Consider the following 22,176-nt stretch of genomic DNA (forward strand, 5'->3'; position numbering starts at 1 on the left):
TGCTGAGCTGGATCTTTGGTGAGTTGTTCTGTAATCTCTAATGTGTCTAGAAATGGTGGGAAGCATGGTCGACGGCGGTCCAAATTGAACGCTCAGTACAAGCGAAGGAATGGAGGAATGTTGTGCTTCAAAGCATTGTTTCCCATAGCCTTGGTACTGGTTTAAGGACCATGTCAGAGTGGTCTGAGTTTCTGATGGGTTCTGGTAAGGCGTTCTCTTTGTATATGTAACCAAACTTTGTCGCCCACCTGAAACTTGTGTGGTACCACTGTGGGTGAGGAAAAGTTTTTCTTGTGTTCTGTCATGACCGTATCCCTTTGCTGCTGTCGTTGGGTGGAGGAACACTTTGCGGGCATCATGAATGTAGCAATGATCTTCCCCTTACTTTGGAAGTGAACCAGACAAAAAAAAAAATTCTTAGTCTGTGAGATGAGCTTGCTGCCTTTCTTAGCAGTGATCAAAGAGGCGATGATAGGTGGGGCTAGCTCCAGTATCCTCTATAATGAATTACCCAAAGAAATAATTATAGCACGAGGCCTTGACTCATACACAGCATGTCGCGTCCACAAGTATGGCTGGCCTAATAATACATCACAAACATCCAAAGCTATAACATCACACAATACCTCCTCTATGAAGGGCATGATGCTATAGGGAAGGAGACACTGCTGGCAAACTTTGAGATATCGTCCTTCATGAAGCCACCCTATACTGTACGGCTGCGGGTGTTGCGTAGTCGGTAGGCCCACCCGTTTCATGACCTCTACTGAAATGAGGTTCTTTTGGCTACCACTGTTGACAATGAATTGCAGCGGTGAACCCTTCACCCACATCTGTGAGTGGAAAAGATGATCCCCCTCCTCTGGATCTTAGGGTTCATTCTTCTGGATCTTGGTGGTTCCAACAGTGGCGTTGGGATCCACATCAATGATCCACTTCCCTTTGCCATTCCCCTTGTCGGGTTTTGGCTTAGGGTCGGAACATGCATTTGATTCAGAAGCCTTCAACTAGGCCACCAACGACTGCTTGATCCGACACTCACTTGTGTTATGAGTGGGACTATTTTGGAACTCACACCACTTTCCTGTGTCCTTCTTCGACTTCGTGGTGTTGTTCTTTTCTTGCGGCTTTGACAGTTTGTCTTGGGTCACCCCACCTTGGCTTTTTCCTTTGGGCTTCGGATTTGCAGATCCAAAGTCTCGATTCTTCTGTTTGAACTTTTGCTCAATTTTGACAGCGTATCGGTACGTCGTGTCGAGCGAGCAGATGTTCAGGAACTCCATCTCTTCCTGGATGCACTGTGTAGGTAGCCACGGTATTTGAGTACTATATGCAAATCAGAATTTTTGATACCCAACTCTGTGCGAAGGGTATGAAAAATGTTTGTGAACTCTGGCACATCTTGGTCCCTTCCCTGCCCTAGCGTGGTCCACTTTGTGTATTTGTCCATGTAGCTTTTGATAGGGTAGTATTGCTCCTTGATGGCATCCTGGAATGAATCCCAAGTGGGTGCGACTGAAAATAGTGAGCCCGTGCTTTCATTCTTTTTCTCGCAGTAGGTTTCCCACCAGTGTTTGACACAGGGGGCTGCTTTGAGAAGAGCGAAAACAATCTTTTCCCGACTCGAAAATTCATTAACAGAAAAATAACCCTCTAGTAGATTTAACCATTTATCTACGACATCTGCGTCTATCTAACCCTCGGATATGGGGATTTCAAAATTAACTTGTACATTAAAGGGCATGGTGTTTCCAGAGTAGATGTTGGAAGCTGATGTGTTGCTTCTGGGTAGCCGCTGAAGGATCTGGGCAAAGTTGTCCATAATCGCATTCCTTTGTCGCTCGAGGGATTCTTCGAGCAAGATTTTGATAGGATCTCCTACCCCCTCATCTTTCTTCTCATCTGCCATGGCAGGCCATCAGGATTTGCAAGGCTAGTCTTGTAAATGTTCGACCAATTCAAGCCCTAACTCCTTATATCCCGACCTCATTGGGGACATGCAAAGAAAAATAGAGAAAAGGCAGATCACTCTGATACCACTGATCCAGATTTAAACATGAATGCAACAAATTATAGAGATAACCATAAACACAAAGATGCAGAAGTAATAATACCTCATTTCACTAATGTAGAATATTGAGATATGCATACAAACAGAAAATGGAAATAAACAGCTAGGGCGATGGTAGCTTATCTCAGAGAAGAGATGTCGTGGCTGCATGCCTCTGAACTGTGTTACAATGAGGTTCGAAGGCCTATCTATTGTTGAGAAATAATGGAAATCCCTTCACATCCCAAAACCTAACCCTAGAAGACTAAATGCCAAATTGTGGGCCCTGTTTGGGTAAATTGGTACCTCAATTTCCCGGGATTGTAACTTTGGCATACGATCTCTGTTTGACGCGTACAATAGCTCGTTACAAAGATCTGTCCGAGCGCTAAAACTTTGGGAAGAGAATCATTGGTTCGTGGAACCATGTTGCTCCAAACTTTCCCAAAAAACATCATTTAGGGCCTCAAAACAGCTCTAGAAGATTAGGACCCGAAAAACTGCTAAAATTAGTAAATTGTGCTACAAATAAGGAAACCGAAAAGTTGAAAGAGACAGTTGTGGGGTTCCAAGTGGGATAGGTGGGTGGCCACCAACATCCACCTGGATCAAGAAAAATAAATCTTGGACATGGAGATACATAGATACAAGAAATATTGTAAGTTGTGGTTAAAGAAACAATAGAATAAGGATACGGAATAGTTCTATCTGAGTACAGTAAGGAGGGGGTTATATCATACAAGTATATATCATGGTAGGTCATTACCGTACTGTTCTGACCGATATGTCAAATTCAATGACCTGTTCATTCAACTTTGTTCTATTCAGGTGGGTCTGAAACTAAGTTCTACTTGATGACATGGTCCTGACCTCTCTGTTATTCTCTTCTTCGCTGACCTGGTCTGCCCAATATGTTATCTTCATGGAGTGGGTCCCGATATGTTCAATTCGTTGGGGTGGTTATTCCCACTCTGTTCCTCTCTTCGCTGACAAGGTCTGACCGATATGGAAGATTCATTGAAGGTCAAATACAAGTTGTGAGTAAATGGGCTTTCTTTATGACTAGCAGGAAAGAGATTGATTACAGCAACCGGCTAACAGGGCTCACCAAAGCTTACAAGCTGGCCCCCTATCTATTTTACCCAGCACGAGAAGGAGTACCCCAGCCGGATCACTTTCTTTCCATCTGAGGGTGGAGCACCGAGAACCAACAACTAGAGTGAATTCTCCCGGGACGGGAGTTCAAGAAAGTAAGGTTACTCCGCAGCTTCATCCGGTCCAACCGCTAGCAAAGTGAGGACAACCTAAGATTTTGTATGAATAATGTGAAAAATATTCAAATCCCTTTATCTTCCCATTTCAATATTTCTTTAGGTTTGTGTCCTATTAATGATGTAGAAAATGAGTAATGTCTAATGTACCATATTCAAATTAACTAGGATGCTTAATGTATTTGATGATTAATACAAAAATAGGTATTTCACATGATATTGGTGTTGTCAGTAGATACATGGAAAATGTAGGTAAAGAGCATTAAGCAACGATGAAATGGGTGATTCGTTATCTTAGGGAAACAAGTAATTATTGTGTCACCTATAATGGTTGTAGTGATTTAATGTGTGGTTATGTCAATTCATATTTTGTAGGTGACTTGGAAAATAGGAGATCCACTTTTGGATATGCCTTTACTCTTACAAGAAAAGTTTTTAGTTGGATGTCAAAGCTTAAGAACATATTTTCTTTATCCATTACTCAGTCAAAATACACAGTTGTCTCACATGCTTGCTAAGAGGAAATTTCATTAAAAGGTTTGCTAGGTGAGTTTGGAACGATGCATGACAAGGTGAATGTATTTTGTGATAGTGAAAGTGTAATTCATTTGGAGAGGAATCCAAATTATCATAGTAAGATAAAAACATATACCTATTAAATACCATTTAGTAAGAAAGGTTATTGATGAAAGTGGAGCGGTGGCTCTGGAAAAAGTCGATACAAAGAAAAATTGTGCACATATGTTCACATAACAAGTTTTTTTAGAGAAGCGGAAATGGTGCCTAGCTTCTTTTGGATAATATGGAAGGTGATGAATATCTTGGGAATGATATATCAAGTAAATTTTTGTCATGGTGGAGATTTTTAGAAGTTGCCAACTATTTCCCTATACTCTTTGGATAATAGCTAAAATCAGTTCCTTAGGTTTGGGTTTTTTTTCTAATGTATGTTTTGAAAAAAAAAATATAAAAGGAACTTTTTTGTCTTATAAAAAATGCTTCTTCTATAATTGATTTCAAACCTGTGGACAAATTAAAAAAAAAAATACGACATGTTTCTATTTATCCATGTAATCATGTAGAGGCAATAAGAACACATAAAACAAATGGAGAGTGGGTTGAATGGTTGGAAAATTTATGTATGTGAATTGGTAATTGTAAATCTCCCTTGAATAATAAAAATACTGATTACCATTTACTCGTGGATATTTCCCTCACAAGGAGGGATTTACCACATAAAACATTGTGTAAATTCTTGTGTTCAAGATTATTCTGATATCTTGTTTATTTTCCATTATTTTTTTCAATTAAAATTGATTTGCAAGTTATTATTTTGGTGCTCAACTCAACATAATATCCAGACTTGAACTCAAAAAATATTCTTATATGTATTTACAAACACAACTCTACTTTTAAAAACACATGGACAAATCATCAACAATTTATTCCTTCCCTCATGTTTTTGGAACTAATTTTGGAAGTAGGAGCTACATTTTCACTTAGAAATGATGAACAATATGATCCATATACATTTTAGAAATCTATAAAGTTGGAAAAAACATAGAACTTCTAGGTGTTGTGCAAGTGACCAATGTATAAAAAGAATTTTTAAAACTCTTTCATACCACTTGAAACCATGCTTGTTGGAACTATACAACTATGGTATCATTATTATACACATTTGAATCTCAAGCCCAAAATAGCATATCTACTCCGTTCCTAATGAATGCAACCCTAATGCACACATTATAAAATTCTTAGTGTCAAACAAATATCTTCAAACAAAACTTTCTCAGTTTTAATGAAATTTAAGATGTGGTGGTGCATTTGAATCTTTTTGGACTATGTACATGGTTTTGAATATGAAATGAACAATAACATTCAATTTATGTAATACACATTGCATTAATGAGGTCCATCTAACTTTAGACAAATTTAGAAAGAAGTTGATGTCAACAAGTGGGGATCATGAGTCTGTATAAATGGTTATTTTGAAGCCACTTGATTGTATAAATATCACCCACATGAAATAATCTATGTCATAATGGGTTATAAATGCATTTAACACTAAATAAATGTGGATGTGGGGAGAGGCGATACTAAAATTCAATAGAAAGGTTCAATAATGTGATTCAAAATTTATCTAAGAGATCTCATAATTAATTTAAGAGTTGAATGTCTTTGTTATTGTCTTACACAATATCGCTACCAAATTAAATATCCTAATTAAGAGTAGTAAATATATACTAAATATTTCTATAGTGTTTTTCATATATATATATATATATATATATGAATATATGTGAGAGAAATTAGATTACAATAATTTAAAAGAAAAGAACGAAATTCTTATTATAAAAACATTTTCTAACAAATTTATACAACAACATGTTCAATAAACCACACAAAAATACAATCGATGCAATACCTTTCATGAAAATCATATATCTAAATTTTATGATATTTTCGAGTAGTTTCCACCACCCCCATATGCTAACATATGCAATCAACAACATAAAAATTAAGTAGATAAGTGAACACAATACCTTGTGTGTAAATGAAATACATGAAAATTTCATTAAATTTCCTAATAGTTGGCCACCTCCCCTGGTAGAATGCATTTGTCACATAAAATCACTATCATTCCACCTATTAATCTTGTGTCATTTGTTGATTTTGTGTAATTTGTGCAACTATATTGTCCTTGGAACCCACTACATTTACTATTTTATTTGTGCAATTATAATGTCCCATTAGGTTTACAATGTTATTTGTGCAACCATAATGTCCGCTGGAACCCACTATATTTATAGCACCTTTCAGTCTTTCATCATAATTAAAAAAAATGGAATTAATCAAGATGTATTCAATGCCTTCAATAAAAAATTAATTGAGAATATTATTTTTTCTGAGTTCATTTCATTGGTTTAGCATCTCCAACATGAATTTTCCAAGTTATTTTTGGTTCCCATAAGCTACAATATCTCACTTATACCAAAATATAAAGAGTCCGGCTACTTCAATCTAAATGAAAGTAAACATAATTTATTTTTAATTTCGCATAAGCAATATAAGTAATCTAAAAATCTAAAAGCTTAAAGAATATGAATTTATATTTTAGAAAATGTTTAATTTCTCATTTAAATAAAAACATTTTGTTTAGTATATGCCAATATAAAATGGATTTAATTTTGATGAAGCAAAAGATTCCATACTAGATCACAAATTAAAATGATCAACAACAATGTAATTTTTTCTTTATTACACATATTGGAATTTATTTGACAAGTTAAAGGGATTGAAAGGAGATCATCTATTGCTCTTTCTCAAATATAGAAACATATTGATAGGAAATGACCTCTTACAATTTTCAAATTTTAGGTCAACTTAATTGCTTCCTCAATATCAAGAATAGTGAGTTCTCTTCAAAGAAAGAGATCACATCTTCATGCTAGACAAATAAACCTCACTCTTTGAGTACCAGGGGCAAGAGCCTCTTTGGTATGTTTGGTTAATTATGAGTACACCATGTTGTTAAAAACAACAACCTTGAGAAAGAATGAAAAAGACCAATTTACACTTTACAAACATATCTCAACAAATTGATACCCCAACCAATGTAGAAAGTTATAAAGTCCAAACTTGATCCGGATTTAAACAAGAATTCAACAAATTATATAGATAACCATAAACACAAAGATGCAACATAAATAATACTTCATTTCATTAATGTAAAATACTAAAATATGATTACAAAGAGAAATGGAAATAAACCAGCTAGGGCGATGGTAACTTATCTTTGAGAAGAGATGTGGCGACTACATGCCTCTGAATTGTGTTACAATGAGGCTCGAAGGACTATTTATTGTTGAGAAACAATGGAAAACCCTTAAGATCACAAAACCTAACCCTAGAAGATGAAACACCAAATTGTGGGCCCCGTTTTGGGTAAGTTGGTACATCAACTTCCCAGGGCTGTAACTTTGGCAACCGATCTTCATTTGACACGTACCATAGCTCGTTAGAAAGATCCATCTGAGCACTAAAACTTTGGGAAGAGCAACATCGGTCCATAGACCCATGTTTCTCCCAGATTTCCCCAAAAATGGCGTTTCGGGCTTCAAAATGCCTCCGGAAGTTCACGACCCGAAAAGCTGCTAAAAATAGTAAATTATGCTACAAATAAGGAAACTAAAAAATTGAAAGAGACAGTTGCGGGGGTCCAAGTGGGATAGGTGGGTGACCACCAACATCCACCTGGATCATTCCTCCCCCGTTAGGAAGCAATGGTCCCCATTGCATTGAGTTCCTCCCTTCGCTGAACTTGGTCCCTAGAAAGTTGTTCGACAATCTCGAATGTGTCTAGTAATGGTGAGAAGCATGGTCGAGGGCAGTACACATTGAACACTTGGTGTAGGTGAAGGAGTGGGGGAATTTTGTGCTCCAGAGAATTGTTTCCCACAACCTTGGTAATGTTGTAAGGACCATGTCGGAGTGGTTTGAGCTTTTGATGGGCTCTTGTAAGGCATTCTTTCTGCATATGTAACCAAACCTTTTCACCCACCTGAAGCTTGTGTGGTGCTCGGTGGGTGAGGAGAACGTTTTCCTGTGTTCTTTCATGACCATATCCCTCTGTTATTGTTGCTGTGTGGAGGAACCCTTCACCAGGGTCATGGATGTGATGACCATCTGCCCCTTACTTTGGGAATGAACCAGAGAAAAAATGAACTTCCTAGTCTCATAGACTATCTTGTTGCATTTCTTAGCAGAGATCAAAAAGGTGGCCGTAGGTGGGGCTACCTTCGGTATCCTGTATAATGAATTACTCAAAGTAATAATAACAGTGCGAGGCCTTGCCTCATACACATCATGTTGCCTCCTTAATTTTTTTCGAAAATTTTAGTGTTCTTGGATAAACGCCTAACCCTCTAAAATAGTAGCTTAATATAGAAACAATAGCACAAATCATTATGTACCTTTTTAATAAGCAATAGATAAAATAACAGAACATAGAACCTACTTGTGGCTTCCACTTGTTCCTTATCTCCCTTGATCGATTCTGTTGCTCCTTCCGGTACTTAAGCCGCTTGAGAAGTACCTGCACACAAACAAAAACAAAAACCCATCAAGATATATAATAATGATCTATTGATTAAACATAGCATGAAACCAAGTACATGATAAGCATATGAAAGCATCAAAAGACAATACAAACATATGGAAAAAGATTTGAACACATTATTAGTGAAAGGAAGAGTTACAACTCAATTTTCCTGATTCAACATCACTCCTCCAGTTCAATCCCATCCTCTCCTCACAATAAGCAAGACACTTTGAAATCATTACAATACTTGCAATCACCTCAAAACTCATACCAACAACATCTCCCTACAACTCAATAATTTCCAACCCCTTGATCACTTATATGAGTGGCCTTTTTATAGGTGAACGAAGGAAGTTATGATATGAATGGTCACAATGAATGCCGTTGTAAATTTAGAAATCAGGTCCATGGAAGGAGGGATAAGGGGATTAATGTTCCTTAACTCCCTTCCTCATCCAAATGCGAACTCAAAGGAGTGGATAGTCTTGAGAAACTTCTAGAGGCATCCAATGGATAAGGAATCTTCAAACGCTCACAGAAGTTCGTTCAAACTCACCCAGCGCAGGCCAAAGAGGGACCAAGTCCATTGCATAGCATCCTGACAGTGTATGGTTTGCATTGTATCACACCCTAATGAAGGTCTACCTGCGCTGATCTTCTTAGAGGCAGTTTCAGGATGGTTTCAGTGATGGAACTTCTTAGGAAGTGAGGAATTCTGATGTTTAAATTCTTTAGGGCATGTAACAACTGCATTAGGGGTTGATGGATCCTAATACTATCGATTTGTAAGTTGGGGTTGATGTGCTCGAATGGATCTGTAATAGTATGGCTGCCCAAATAGTACATCACAAACATCCAGAGGTAAAAAATCACACAATACCTCATCTGTGAAGGGTTTGACGCTGTATGGAAGGTGGCACTTCTATTGAACTCGGAGATATCATCCTTGGTGAAGCTGCCCGATATTATACGATTGTGGGTGTGGTGTAGTCTGTAGGCCCAACCGCTTCATGGCCTCTGCTGAAAAGAGGTTCTTCTCGCTCCCACTATCGACAATGAATTGTAGCAGTGAACCCTTCACCCACATTTGTGAGTGGAAAAGGCACTCCCCCTCCTCTGGGTCTTCGGGCTCATTCTGCTGGATCCTAGTAGTGACAATAGTGACGGTGGGCTCCTTATCAATGATCTTCTTCCCTTTGCCATTCCCCTTGTCGAGTTCTGACTCAGGGTCGGAACATGCATCTGATTCTGAATCCTTAAACTCGGCCACCAACGATTGCTTGGTCTGACACTCACTTGTGTTGTGAGTGGGGCTCGTGCGGAACTCACACCACTTTCCTATGTCCTTCTTCAACTTCGTGGTGTTGTTCTTTTCTTCTGCCTTCAATAGGTTGTCTTGGGTCACCTCGCCTTGGCTTTGTCCTTCGGTCTTCGGATTTGCAGATCCAAAGTCTCGCTTCTTTTGTTTCAACTTTTGCTCGATTTTGATAGCGTATCCTTACACCGTGCGGAGCGAGGAGATGTTCAGGAACTCTATCTCTTCCTGGATGTACTTGTGTAGGCAGCCTCGGTATTTGAGTACCAAATGCAGCTCAGATTCCTTGATACTCAACTGTGTAGGAAGGGTACGAAAAATGTTTGTGAACTCTGGCACATCTTGGTCCCTTCCTTGCTACAGTGTGGTCCACTTGATGTATTTGTCCTCACATCTTATGACAGGGTAGTATTGCTCCTTGATGGCATTCCAGAATGAATTCCAAGTGGGTGCGGCTGAAAATAGTGAGCTCGTACTTTCATCCTTCTGCTCGCAGTAGGTTTCCCACCAATCCTTGACATGGAGGGCTGCTTTGAGAAAAGCGAAAATAATATTTTCCCGAGTGGAAAAATCACGAACAGAAAAATAACCCTCTAGTAGATTTAACCATTTATCTACGACATCTACATCTATCTGAAACTCGAATATGCGTATTTCAAAATTAACTTATACCTTAAACAGAGTGGCATTTCCAGAGTAGCTGTTGGAAGCCGATGTGTCGACTTTGGGTAGTCGTTGAAGGATCTGGGTAAAGTTGTCCATCATCGTGTTCCTTTGTTGCTCGAGGGCCTCTTCGAGCAAGATTTTGATAGGATCTCTTGCCCTCTCATCTTTCTTCTCATCCGCCATGGGAGGCCGTTGGGATTTGTGAGGCTGGTTTTGCAAAGGTTCAACCAGTTCAAGCCCTAACTTCTTATATCCCGACCTCGTTGGGGACATGCAAAGAAAAATAGAGAAAAAGTAGACCGCTCTGATACCATTGATCTGGATTTAAACAGGAACGCAACAAGGTACAAAGATAACCATAAACGCAAATATGCAATGGAAATAATACTTCATTTCATTAATGTAAAATACTCAAATATGCTTACAAACAGAAATGGAAATAAACGAGCTAGGGCGATGGTAGCTTATCTCTGAGAAGAGATGTGGCAGCTACATGCCTCTGAACTATGTTACAATGAGGCTCGAAGGCCTATTTATTGTTGAGAAACATTGGAAAGCCCTTAACGTCCCAAAACCTAACCCTAGAAGATGAAACGCCAAATTGTGGGCCCCATTTTGGGTAAGTTGATACATCAACTTCCCAAGGTCATAACTTTGGCACTCGACCTTCGTTTGATGCATACCCTAGCTCGTTAGAAAGATATATCCGAGCATTACAACTATGGGAAGAGAAATGTTGGTTCGAGGACCCATATTTCCCAAAACAACGTCATTTAGGACCTCAAAATGGCTCCGGAAGTTCAGGACCCAAAAAACTACTAAAAATAGTAAATTGTGCTACAAATAAGGAAACTGAAAAACTGAAAGAGACAGTTATGGGGGTTGAAGTGGAATAGGTGGGTGGCCACCAATGTCCACTTGGATCAAAAATTTGGTCAACAACATAATCCATCTTCCATGTGTAGACATCTATATTTTGCAATGTTTAGCAACCTCTTTCGCAACAAAATCCAGTGAATGAATTTCAAAGTTTAAACAAGATAATCTATAAAACATGGATTTGATCAATTTTAAACATGGGCTTGAAAAATAACCCTTCACTCACTTTGATTTATGCATGTTTGTGTCTAGGGAATGGTGTGTTTCTCACTCTTTCCCTACAACACGTGGTTCCAACTGTAAACTTTCCTCTAGCTTTATTAGTACCAATAGTATATTATGTTGTCATTAGCATTCCAATGTTTCAAAAAATTCCTAACCATAGTGCCAAATGAGGTCCGCTAACATAGTTAATCTCTCACTAGAAAATGAACAAAAAAAGTTGTTAGGTTTAGTATCTTTCTAATAAAATTACCTAGTTTTCTGGTGAAACAATAATAATACAATCCCTAATTCCCATCTCTTCTTTTGTCATATAAATTAAAAACTAAAAACCCTAAATACCATTGTTTTTATCAAGTATAAATATTAAAACTTCACAATTCAAAAACCCAAAGATTACAGTTTGTCTTCAAAGCCTTAATTTATATTGAATTAAGCCACTGTTTGGAAATGCTTTATGCTAATGGATGCAACTAATATCTTACTAGAATATGAAGAGAAGATATGTCAAATTTCCTAAAAAATAAACTAATCTCTGACCTTATCAAATAATTCAGCGCATTGGAGGAGTAACCTATATGCTGGCCTTCCCACCAACTTCAAAAACCCATCCAGTCTTTGATGTATCATGCCTCAAGAAAGTGGTGGGGAGAAATTGCAAAATGCAATCCAGTCTACCCGAATTGAATGAGGAAGGCTCACTCTGGATCCAACCTAAACAAGTTCTTGATACTCATGAAAGACATCTGCGCAACCGCACGATCAAGGAAGTCCTCATCAAGTTGAAAGATACCTCTCAAGAATATGGGACCTAGTAACCAACCACTATTCCTCAGCAATTTCCGCAGCTTCAACCTTGATGACAAGGTTGCTATTGATGGGGGAGGGCATGCTAGGGACCAACCCTAACCCATTTATTTATGTAATAAACTCAATACGGTCGAGTCATAGTCATAGTCAGTTAAAGAGTCAATAAATCTTGTATTAATAATTGTAAATGGTTGGCGCGCATTTAAGAAAGGGGCCACAATTAGTTGCAAATAGGCCATAATTAATAAATAAAGTCGTTAGCCCATGTTATGCAAAGGAGCACTAGTCACTAGGTTGTTGAAGGTCATTTAGTTATAAATAGTCATAGTTAGAAGGAAAACATCATCAAGTCTTATTCTATAATCGAGCTCTTCTCTGCTGGAGGATGCCCCCTCGAAGAGGCAAGTGAACATTGCTTTTATCTCTGAATAATAAAATACGTGTTGTTATTCTCATTTTATTAAGTGTTCTCAGTTGTATTTCTTTGCATATTTGGTATTATGGAATTTATCGCAAGTTAAGAGCATAACAACATTTGTATGTTTCTTGTGCTTCCTTTAAAAGTCCATCTTTAGTATAAACCTTAATCAAAGAACTATACACCACAAAGTTCCTTGGAAAACCAACATCTTGGATTATTTGAAAGTAAGGAACAAATTATCCAAACATCCAGCTACAACAAATGAATTTATTAAGGAACCATAAACAAGGACATTTTTCTCTACACCTTCTTCAACAATATTTTCAAACATCTTCTCTAGCATTATAGCTCGATCTAATCTTCCATAGCTGGCAATAACAACACAAAATGATGAAAAATTAGGCACAAAACCTGTATCCTACATTTTATCAATAAAGTGTTTTGCTTCATCTAGAAGTACAAAACTTGCATTGTCTAAATGATAGAGACATATTGTCAGGAAAAACCCCTTGAACTTTCATTATTTCAAATAACTTCGACTACACACTTTCCAACCCTTAAGAAGTAGAAAGAAACCACATCCATTATGTGTTGTATTTCAACGACTATAATCTTAGACTGCCATTCCTCGTCTTTCTCCTTTGCAGCTCCCTTAGAAGCTTGTTGTAATGCGAGGGTTTGAGCCTTTCTATTCTCTATAATTTCCAAGACCCTTTTTTCGAAATTCTCAAACTTTGCACCACTTTCTTCAGCGAGGTTTTTGGCCTCTTCTTGGTCTCATAATGCTTGAGCCTTTGCAGTCTAAATAATTACTGCTTAATCTTTTGGCTTCCTTAACTCTTCCTAAGCTTGGGCTAGCTATTATCTCTCACAAATAATTTTCAGTAAGTTGGATCTTTCGACAGTTTGAGATGGAATTTCTTTTTGGTAAACTTATTCTCGAAACAACTCTGTAGCTTATAGCATAAATTTGTTTTTAAGGGAAATTTACTAGCAACATGAAATCCCAGTGTGAAAGCGTTCATATTCGCCTTGTGATTTTATTTATTTATTTTATTTCATTATTTAATGTAGTAGAAATTCAAATGCTTTACTATGCAAGCACTAAAACAAAGTATTGGGTGTTTAGATTTTACAATAGTAAGAGCTACTATCATTACCTTGTGTTTGTAGCTTTTGAGAAGATTCTAATGTTAAAATGAAGATAGATTCTAATGTTAAAATGAAGATTCAATGTTGTTAGGTTCATTCTTTGATATATGCCTTTGTTTGGAACGCAATTAGGTTTTTGGACAAAGCAACAATAATGGTGCAAACTTCTTCTGAACATAACACCGATCATATCAATGGATGGATTAATCGAAATCCATGGAGAGTTTGCATTGTAGCTCAAGTAAAAGAAACCAAGCTTATATTGAGAATGGTTTCTGTCTAGTTATCTTGCAAACTACCATGGATAAAAGCATGGATTCCCATTTTCAGAACCCATCATATTCTCTTCTAGCATTTTCTACCATTGTTGCACTCATTTTCATAGTTAACTATGACTCTTTAATTTTACTACTAGCAAAAAAATCAAGATGCAATGATCCTGGAATAACCATTTTACAAAGGATTAGAATTTGGCATGATCATCTCCATCCTCTGCATGGTGACCGTAACTCTAGTCGAAAAGAAGAGAACCCATGTAGCACGTACCCATGGCTTGCTTGACACCCCAAGGTAGTAATCCCTCTCAACGTCTTTTAGTTAGTTCCTCAGTTTTATTTCCTTTGAGTAGCGGATGTGTTTATATTGGTAGGGTTGCAGGAATATTTATATCATAAGGTCCCTAACAACATGGGAAGCTTGGGAATTTCCTTTTATCTGAGTGCTATGGGAGTTGGTAGTTTTCCTAGCAGTATAATCATCACCATAGTTGACAGAGTGAGCAATTTAAGAGGAGAACAACTAGGATGGATTGTGAATAATCTAAATAGATCACATTTAGATTATTTTTATTGGATTTTATCTCTTGTTATGATCACAGTCATGCTATTGATCCCAGTCATTTACCATAGTTACTTTTTGGCAAGGTTGAAAGATGATTATTGTAGATTTTGATTAAATGATTGAAAAATAAAAGAGAAGCTTAGTCTAACTAAGCCTTCAATTGGCAGGTTATTCTGTAATATGAGGAAGCGTGGAGACGTGAACCTCCCACCTCTTAATCAACACTTTGATTGGACATGGATTGAACAGTGTGCGCATGTCTACGTTTCAAAACCCTCTCCCATATAGCCTACACTATACAGTCTTTCAAAGGTGTTTAAAATAATAGTGCTGGTTGTTTTCCTCTAAGCATTTAGGAGTTTTATTTTCGGTTGAACTTCTTGAAATTTATTTCCCGTGGTCGATATGTTCTTGGGATACACTTCTACCTTTTGTGTTGTCTTTTCTTGATTACATGTTTTAGTTGAATGACTTCAAGTGTGATTTTAGGTTCTGGGCTACAATACTAATTCAAAAGCTCTAATAAGTCTAGGGGTCTAAATACTGGATTTGTTTTTTTTCTTACTGTATCCATTGCATGCATCTTCTACATAACCCAAAGTTTCAGGTTTTGGGCTACAATACTAATTCAAAAGGTCTAGTAAGTCTAGGGTCTAAATACTGGATTTCTTTTTTTTTTCTTACTGTATCCATTGCATGCATCTTCTACATAACCCAAACATTGTATCAAACATTGCGGCATGGTGCAAGTACAGACCAATGCCACATATGTAGTCAAAATGAAGAGGTCTGATATGTTTTCAAACTCCACTCGCAAACTCACAACGCTCACTGAAAAACATTAACCACAGATATAATAGTGAATATACCTATTCAAGCTGATCCAATACACTTCGCCTCGTTCTTATCAATTTTGGAACTAGAATATAGCAATGTGTGCGTCGCTAAGAAATATCTAGAAGACAAATATGCAAATCTTTTTTTCCGGTATTTCAAAGATATGGGCATTTCTTAAAAAAAAATACCTTTTCAAGAGAATGTTATCTAGCAATATCAATCTTAGAGGGAGAAGCCAAAAATACATTTCGAGCGATATGCGACACCACCATGATGGGCCCAAAAATAGGAGCAACACTTCAGCCAAAAATAACAGTATGGGGCCGATATGGGGCCTAAGATTTGGCAAAGAAACGAGCATTGCACGAGGTATAATGACCACAGGGGGCCTCATGATAGGCATCGACACCACACTTTAAGGCTCATAACACCTCACTTAAGGGGTTTTTGCGATGGATGCATATATCCGAAGCTTTCCAAGCCTCACTCTACTTCAATTCACACCTTAAAACACAATGGACAAATTTAGGCCATTAAAACCAATATGGCACAAAATTTTCAAATGTACCTAATATAGTTCGCGAGGTCCTTGGTACACAATATAACCTTCTGACACCAGAATTACATCGTCGAAGAGGTCGTAGGTTTCAGGGGCAGGTTGCAGAAGAGAAATGACCATTGTCACCCTCATTTTATGAACGAACTGGGAGAGGTATTGGACAATCTCAAATGTGGTAGAGCTGTCTAACCCCGTCGAAATTTCATCCATCAGAAAAACTTTGGCACCTCCCGCCATCGTCTCCCCAGTTATGGGTCTTTTCTTCTTACCTCCAGAAATGCCCCGCCGCATACTGTTGAATATGTAATTCCAACTGAGCGGCCGTACCTCACCCAAACCACTCAGCAAAACCACCTTTCAATTTCGCACCGCCTTCCAGCGTAAAGTTGTTTCCGTATATTTGACTCCGATACGATATGGTGCAGACGCGTGGCTCTCACCATACGTAAGCAAAAGTTACTTTTCGGGAGCTAAAGTTCTGCAGCAAAATGCCTCCCGATATCTCTGTCCGCCGTTCGATTGTCTCCAACACTCTCGTCCGTTGATTGTCCGAAGCTGCATACAAACCAACATTAAAACATTGCGTGGAGTAAAGTTTTGGTTGACCGCGGTAAAATAATTAATGAATTTAATATGCCCGTAGAAAGTAGATGGAAGTTTTAAATTTTAATGTTTTTTTTGGTATTGAAGGTATGGGCGCATATGAATGTTAAGTATGGCATACGAAGTACTTTGTAATGTTATATATTTTTTTTGGTGTTGACCATGTTTTTGTAATGAGGTGTAGAACACACGCGTGGATTAAAAAAATATAACGAGCCAAATGAAAAAGAGCTCGTGTGTTGTAATGTTTTTGTGGGGCATCGTAAAACGGAAGAGCAGCGAAAAACTATGGTGTTTTTGCACAGCAGTGCATTATGTAATGAAACGAGCATGAATCTCATGTGTCGGGTGAGCAACATATAATTTTTGTATGCATATGTAAATTTTTATTACAGCAGTAAAGTGTTTTTCACAGCAGTGAATGTAAAAGGGATTTTACAGCAGTAAACCCAGCTCAGTAAATTCTCAGGTGAAAACAGAGTTTTGGTTGAATGTTGTTTTTGGTAAATCCCTCTCAGTAAAAGAGGATGAATATGTATCAGTGATTTTTGTCTTAAATGAATAGAAATGTTTTTATGGTGGTGAAATACTCTGTTTCTCAGTAATTTTTTTTTAAGCCTCCCTGTGCACAAAAGGATCCTGGAGCAAAGGAAACAGAGCATTGCCTCTGTGGTGTGTAATTTGTTTGTTTTTGGTATTTTCCCATCAAAAATACCCAACAGTGGTATCAGAGCAGGTTTAGGCTCTTTGAAGGTGTTCAAGAAGCTGAAGGGAGGAGTTTGTTGCAGCAGTAAAACTTCTCAAGTAGAGTGAAGGCTCAGTCAAGAAAATACTGAGGTATTTCACAAAGTTTTTTTTATGTGTTGCTGAAGAAGCAGTGAGTTGTTTTAAACATACAGTCAAGGATTTAGAGGCATAGATTAGAATGCAAGGAATGGCTAGCACAAGCACTGGTATGGGTATGTTTAACACCCAGCTCCCACAGTTTAATGGGAAAAACTATGACTATTGGGCAATAACCATGACAGCTCTGTTTGCCTCTCAAGATTTATGGGAAATAGTTGAAGATGGTTTTGAAGAACCAGCAGATGAAACTGAGTTCAATGCATTAACTCAGGGAGAGAGAGATCTCCTGAAGAGCAATAGGAAGAAGGATTCAAAAGCCCGTATGTTGTTGTATCTAGCAGTAGACCAGAGTGTGTTTCCAAGGTTAGCAACAGCTAAGACAGCAAATGAAGCATGGCAAACCCTCAAGACAGCCTATCAAGGCATGGAGAGAGTGAAGACAACAAAACTACAATTGCTGAGAAAGGATTTTGAGAACTTGAACATGAAGGAGTCAGATAACATTGACTCATTCTTCACTCATTTGATTGGTGTAATCACACAAATGAGAACTCATGGAGAAACCATTGAAGATAGAAGGATTGTGGAGAAAATATTGAGGGTCTTACCCTCAAGGTTTGATGCCATAGTCACCACCATTGAAGAGACAAAGGATCTCTCAAACTATTCAGTTGATGAGCTACATGCATCACTGATAACACATGAGCAGAGGATGAGTAGGAATGAAAACTCATCTCTAGAGCAAGCCTTCAAGACCCAGATGTCCTTTGGAAGAGGAAGAGGTCAAGGAAGAGGAAACCGAAGAGGAAGAGGCAGAAGCCAGAACAGAGGTGGAAGGAACAACCCAGCAAATGCACAAGGAAGAGGCAGCAATCCAAATCAGAACCAAGGCCAAGGCAACAGCCAACAGGGAGGACAACATCATGCTCAAGGAAAAAGGTATGAAAAATCCAATGTCCAATGCTATTATTGTAAAAAATATGGGCATTATGCCAGTGAATGTAGAAAGAAGCAGCATGATATGAGTAATAGACAAAATGCAAATGTTACTAGAGAAAACAACAGTCAAAATAATGTGTTGTTAGCCTGTAACATGGCTGAAACAAACAGTGAGGACATTTGGTTTTTAGACTCAGGTTGCAGCAACCATATGACAGGAAACATAGCCTTCTTTTCTGCCCTAGATAAAAATTTGAAATCAGAAGTCACATTAGGAACTGATAGCAAAGTCTCTGTTATGGGAAAAGGGGAGGTAAAAATATTTACAAAGCAAGGAGAAAGGAAAACCATAGCAGATGTCTACTATGTCCCTGGAATGAGATGTAACCTTTTGAGTATTGGACAGCTTGTTCAAAAGGGTTACAATGTTTTCTTTGAGAATGATGTGTGCACCATCATGGATATAGCACCCAGCAAAAGATGCATTGCTGAAGTGAAGATGACAAGGAACAGGATGTTCCCTCTCAGGATAAGGGCAGATTTGAAAAACGAAGGAGAAATTGCAGCAGTTACCCAAGAGGCTTTCCAAAGCGTGCCAAAGGATGAAAATTGGTTGTGGCACTTTAGATTTGGACATCTCAATTTTGGAGGTCTAAAATTGTTGAGTAGGAAAGGAATGGTAAGAGGATTACCATTGATAGAGAAACCGGACAGCCTTTGTGAAGGTTGCATTTTGGGAAAACAACACAGAGAAAGTTTTCCATCAGGGAAGAGCATAAGGGCAAAGGCACCCTTAGAGATCATCCACTCAGATTTATGTGGACCGATGCAAGCTCCATCACTAGCAGGCAGCCAATATTTCCTAACATTCATTGATGACTTTACAAGAAAGACTTGGATATATTTCCTTAAAAACAAAAGTGAAGTGTTTGAGAAATTCCAAAACTTCAAGGCATTTGTGGAAAACCAAAGCGGGCTGCATATAAAAGTTTTGAGAACTGATAGAGGAGGTGAGTATATCTCCAAGGAATTCCTAAGATTTTGTAGAGAAAATGGAATTCATAAACAGTTTACAGCAAGGTACACTCCGCAGCAAAATGGAGTTGCTGAAAGGAAGAACAGGACCATCATGGATATGGCGAGGAGCATGCTGAAGGCAAAGCATTTGCCAAATGATTATTGGGCTGAAGCTGTAAATTGTGCACTGTATGTTTTGAATAGGTGTCCTACAAAAGCAGTGTTGAACAAAGTGCCGGAAGAAGCATGGAGTGGGAGAAAGCAAGGAGTCACCCACATGAGAGTTTTTGGATGTGTGGCCTATGTACACATACCAGATCAGCTAAGGAGGAAGTTGGATAGCAAAGGGGAGAAATGTATCTTTATTGGATACAGTGAGGAATCCAAAGCCTACAGGTTGTATATCCCATCTACCAAGAAGTTTTTTGTTAGCAGAGATGTTCAATTCATTGAAGAGGAAGCTTGGGATGGAAGCATAGAGAAAACAATGAATGTTAAAAACTGTTTGTCTCATGATGAAGATGAAGAGGAGGTGGCTGAAATACATCCCCAAACAATAGCGCCAACACAAGGACAACAAGGGACACCATTGAGGATAAATGAAAGTGCTTCATCAAGCACACCACAAGGAGGAAATTCAAGTGCATCTTCAAGCACTTGCACACCAAGTGAATGAGGTAAGAAGTTTAGAAATCTAAGTGATATTTATGATGAAGGAATGAATTCCTTATTTGCCTTGTATTGTCATGTTGATGATCCTATTCATTTCAAGGATGCAATTAAAGATAGGAAATGGATAGAACCTATGGATGAGGAGATGAATGCCATAGAGAAAAACAAAACATGGGATTTGGTTGAGCTACCAAAAGGTAAAGAATTCATTGGAGTGAAATGGGTCTATAAGACCAAAAGCAATGCTGAAGGCAAGATAGAAAGGCACAAGGCAAGGCTGGTTGTCAAAGGGTACAAGCAACAGTATGGGAGAGATTATGAGGAGACTTTCGCACCGGTTGCAAGAATGGAAACCGTGAGAGCAGTGCTGTCCATAGCAGCACAAAACAAATGGAAAGTCTACCAAATGGACGTGAAGTCAGCATTCCTAAATGGAGTGTTAATGGAAGAGGTTTATGTTGAACAACCTCTAGGCTATGAGAAGAAAGGTGAAGAGCACAAAGTGTGCAAATTGAAGAAAGCTCTTTATGGGCTGAAGCAAGCGCCAAGAGCATGGTACAACAGGATAGATTCATATCTATTGGATAATGAATTCGACAAGTGTGAGGGAGAACCCACAGTCTACATCAAAGAAAAAGATGGTAAAATTTTGATTGTTGTCTTATATGTTGATGATGTTATTTTCACAGGTAATGATGATCAGCTCATTGAGAATTTTAAATCAGTCATGAAAGAGGAATTTGAAATGACTGACATGGGTTTCTTGAGATACTTCTTAGGCATAGAAGTAGATCAAAATGAAAAAGGAATTTTTATCTCACAAGCAAGATATGTAAATCAAGTATTGGGCAGATTTAACATGCAAGAATGCAAAGCAGCGATCACTCCCACAGTAATGGGATTAAAACTCAGCAGAGAGGACAGCAGCAAGGATTTTGATCCTAGTTTGTACAAGAGTATTGTAGGCAGCCTTATGTATTTAACAACTACTAGGCCTGACATTATGTATGCTGTTAGTTTAATTTCCAGATTCATGGAGAGGCCAAAGGAGGCACATTGGCAGGCAGCAAAAAGAATTTTAAGGTATGTCAAAGGTACCAAAATTTTTGGCATTTTATATAATGTCTCAGAACATTCAGATTTGGTTGGATACACTAACAGTGATTGGGCTAGAAGTGTAGATGATCGGAAAAGCACTTCCGGTTATGTTTTTCATATGGGTTCAGGAGCCATTTCATGGGCTTCTAAGAAGCAGTCCATTGTAGCATTGTCTACAGCAGAGGCTGAATATGTGGCAGCTACAGTAGCAGCATGTCAAGCAGTGTGGATGAGAAGAATGTTGAGAAGCTTAGGCCAAGAGCAGGCAAAAGCGACAGTGATCTTTTGTGACAATAGCTCAGCTATTGCATTGTCAAAGAATTCAGTGTTTCATAAGAGAACGAAACACATTGATACAAGGTTTCACTACATCAGAGAATTGGTGAACAATGGAGAAATTATCCTAGAACATTGCAGGACTCAGGAACAGGTTGCAGACATTTTGACAAAGCCATTGGATCAGAAAAGCTTTGAATTTTTGAGGAAGTGTCTCGGTATGACTGAATGCCCAGCAGTTGAAATTAAAGGGGAGTGTTGAATATGTAATTCCAACTGAGCGGCCGTACCTCACCCAAACCACTCAGCAAAACCGCCTTTCAATTTCGCACCGCCTTCCAGCGTAAAGTTGTTTCCGTATATTTGACTCCGATACGATATGGTGCAGACGCGTGGCTCTCACCATACGTAAGCAAAAGTTACTTTTCGGGAGCTAAAGTTCTGCAGCAAAATGCCTCCCGATATCTCTGTCCGCCGTTCGATTGTCTCCAGCACTCTCGTCCGTTGATTGTCCGAAGCTGCATACAAACCAACATTAAAACATTGTGTGGAGTAAAGTTTTGGTTGACCGCGGTAAAATAATTAATGAATTTAATATG

At 38.3% G+C, this 22,176-nt stretch overlaps 1 pseudogene; it reads right to left on the reverse strand.

The window, feature by feature from the left end:
• The window catches only part of LOC149168942 (ABC transporter G family member 39-like), a 64,704-nt pseudogene that overhangs the window by 32,899 nt on the left and 9,629 nt on the right, over positions 1–22,176 (reverse strand).

Source organism: Pinus tabuliformis, chromosome 4_2, assembly GCF_031772625.1.
Source record: "Pinus tabuliformis cultivar Carrire ecotype Pingquan chromosome 4_2, CPIR1, whole genome shotgun sequence".
NCBI classification, from domain to species: domain Eukaryota; kingdom Viridiplantae; phylum Streptophyta; class Pinopsida; order Pinales; family Pinaceae; genus Pinus; species Pinus tabuliformis.